At 45.9% G+C, this 3,370-nt stretch overlaps 1 pseudogene; it reads left to right on the top strand.

Annotated features, from left to right (window-relative positions):
• The first annotated feature begins 280 nt into the window (after nt 1-280).
• LOC147903613 (phospholipase A1-II 1 pseudogene) lies at nt 281-2,182 on the top strand (annotated as a pseudogene).
• Nucleotides 2,183-3,370: the final 1,188 nt, after the last annotated feature.

Here is a 3,370-nt window from a genome sequence, read left to right as displayed (position 1 = left end):
AAGCACCCTCCATGGAGATGACTGGTGGTGCGGCGGATGTTTTTGAAATTTTGCCAGCCGTCTTTTTCAAGAATGCGATTGATTTGAATTGCATTTCCAATCTGGATTTACTTTTCCGTCAGTCCTTTTATGGTTGATTTGATTGAGATCCTTTCAACTTTTACGGTTGATTTGATTTGATTTGAGTTCCCTTTAATCGGACGGTGGAGATCTATTTTTGGCGGTCTTCCCTTAGGAAGGGCAGGAATATCCTCTTAGGAGATTCTGATTCCGTCGTCGTTACAAAAACTTCGACGGACTCTTCGAAAACGTAAACGAAGACGAGCTCAAGCACATCTCCGGCAGAGTGATTCCGTTCGCAGAAGCTAAACTCGTTGCCCCTCATGGATAATCCGTCCCCGACCACTCACATCACCAAACATACGAAGTGGGAGGACGATTCCATCTCACTCCATGAGCATTTCGCCCACCATTCCCTCATCCGTAGCTCCCCTGATCAACCCCCCCAGCTCCCCCTCTCGCAGCGATGGAGAGAGATTCAAGGCCTTCACCACTGGAAAGGGTTGCTCCAGCCCCTTGACTTGGAGCTGCGCCGGAATATCATCCGTTACGGAGAGTTCAACCAAGCCATTTACGATGCTTTCGATTCGGAACGGCACTCCAAATACGCCGGCAGCTGCAAGTTTCACAAGGGGGAGTTCTTCCAGAGGGTGAACCTGCAGAGGGAGGGAAATGATTGGGGGTATGAAGTGAGCAGGTACTTGTACGCGACGGCAACTTCGCACATCCTGGGACGCTTCTTCCTGAGCTCGCAGTCAAGGGAGGCATGGAACAGAGAGTCGAATTGGATAGGGTACGTCTCGGTAGCTACAGAAAAAGGCAAAGAATGGCTAGGGAGAAGGGATATAGTGATAGTATGGAGGGGGACGCTTCGATTGTTTGAATGGATCGACGATTTCCACGTACAGAAGAGCGAATTGCTTCCTGGAGATCAAGGTCAAGTCGAGCAGCACTGGTATGACAGCCTGTTGAGTCTAGGAAAACCAGATCTGGTTAATTTCCACAAGAGCGACATATCATGTCTACTTCCACCTGGGGAAGAAACAGAGAAGCGTCACTGGTATGACCGTCTGCTGAAACGGGGAGATCCAAAGCCCTTGATAGAGAAGGGCTGGCTTTTAGTATACACTTCAAGTGATCCCAAGTCGCCTTTCACTCAGGACAGTGCAAGGCATCAGGTTCTGAATGAGCTCAAGTATCTGCTCAAGAAGTATGAAGATGAGGATGTGAGCATCACTGTGATAGGGCACAGCTTAGGGGCAGCATTGGCTGTAGTGAATGCATATGACATAGCAGAAAATGGGCTGAACCTGAGGGGGAAAGGGAAGGAACCCATACTTGTAACTGCTGTTGTTTTTGGGTGCCCATTAGTGGGCAATGAAGCTTTCAAAGAGAGATGTGAACAATTAGAAGGGCTGAGGATACTGAGAGTGAAGAATCAAAGTGATCTGATAGCATTGTATCCACCCCAAATGATGGGTTACAGAGAAGTAGGGGAGGAGCTTTTGGTGGATCACAAGAAGTCACCATATCTGAAGGACTCCAAGACCATAGGGGATTGGCATAATTTAGAGGCACATCTTCATTTGGTAGCAGGAACAAAGGAACCTTCTGAGGAAGGGTTTGAGCTGGTTGTGAAGAGGGACATCACACTTGTGAACAAGTATTCTGATTTTCTTAAGGACGAGTATCACACTCCTGCAAGGTGGTGGCAAGAAAAGAACAAGGGGATGGTGCAAGATGCTAATGGAATTTGGCACCTTCCTGACCGCCATGATCGCAGCATGCCCCAACCAGAGCACATGCGTTCCCTTTAGCTTGTCTAATTCTTGTTCTGCCCTCAGCTTTTTCCTCTAGCCGTTGCAATTTGAATGGCTTTGCAGCAGATGGAAGATCTGGTCGCTGACTGTGTCATTCACTTTTGTCTCTGGCCATTGCAATTTGACTGGCATTGCAGCACATGGAAGCTCTAGTTGCTGATTCTTGTTGTGTCATTAGCTTTTGCGTCTAATTTGACTGGCTTCACAGCACATGGCAGATCTAGTTGCTGATTCTTGTTTTGTCATTAGTTTTTCCTCTGGCCATTGCATTTTAACTGGCTTTGCAGCACGTGGAAGTTCAGTTGCTGACTCTTGTTTTCTCATTAGGTTTTGTCTGTAACCTTTGCAATTTTTTGTTATGTTGCTCGTTTTAATTTAATTGTTAGTCTTTTTAAAAACGCTCAATTGTCATAGGGTTAGGTTTGTTCTAGCTTATGAAGGCACATGTATATTAAAGTAGATAGGTGGATAAGATTCTTGTTTCACCTTCAATATTAATCAAATCATGATAATGTGAACTGTCATGGGTGCTGAATAGTGGGTGGATAATAATATTGTTTGCTTTAATGTTAATGCATTGATATGACTTGTCTTTTAAGTAGGTGATTGAATTTCAATGTTAATGCACGTGAATGCATTGATGATAATTATAGGGATGCAATTTAATCATTTGAAGCTCTTGTGTCCCTTTCATTTAAATGGTTAGCTTGCAGGAGTCCCAAGAGGAGGGAATCTAGTATGGACAAACAAATGGTTGAAGCTCTTGTGTCCTTTTCATTTGAATGGATAGTTTGCAGGAGTTCAAAGAGGAGGGAATCTAGTATGGACAAACAAATGGTTGATGTCTTTACCAAGTAAATTATTGACAATACAGATGAAAAAATGTTTCACTAAACTAGTTTTGGATACGGGATGAGATAGGGTAGAGGAAGAGGAAGAGGATAGGGGACGGAGGAATAGGAAACAGGAGGGCATAGATAGGGAAGGAGGGTTGGGGGATGGATAGAATGGAGGAAGGACGTAGTATCGAAGCAAGGAGTCGATAGAATGGGGGAAGGGGGGATGGGATGAGATAGGGAAGGGGATAGATTAAGGGGCGAAGGAGAGGAAGAGATGGGGCTGGGAAAGGGATGGGCTGAATAGTGGGAAATAGGGGATATGGGTATGGGGGAAGGAGAGGAATGGGATGGAATAGGGATAGGGGATGGGGAAAGAACCGAATATGAGATGGGCAAGGGGGGATGGGATGGAGGTGGAGACGGGATAGGGCTCAATGGGAGATATGGAGGGGTCGGAGAGGATGGTATAGATACGATATGGGGATGGAGAAGAAGAGGGGAGGGGGAGGGGGGTGGGGATATGGAATGGGATGGAGAGGATAGGGCTGAATAGGAGATATGTAGGTGTGCGGAGGGGATGCAGCGCATGCGGATATATGAGATTTGAGGGGAGGAATGTGCACTACTTTTATTATCCAAAAGGTTGATAGC

This window comes from Dipteris shenzhenensis, chromosome 3 (assembly GCF_047967505.1).
Source record: "Dipteris shenzhenensis isolate YYH24624 ecotype China chromosome 3, Dip_SZ_1.0, whole genome shotgun sequence".
NCBI lineage: Eukaryota > Viridiplantae > Streptophyta > Polypodiopsida > Gleicheniales > Dipteridaceae > Dipteris > Dipteris shenzhenensis.
This window is presented reverse-complemented; position numbering and strand designations above follow the sequence as displayed.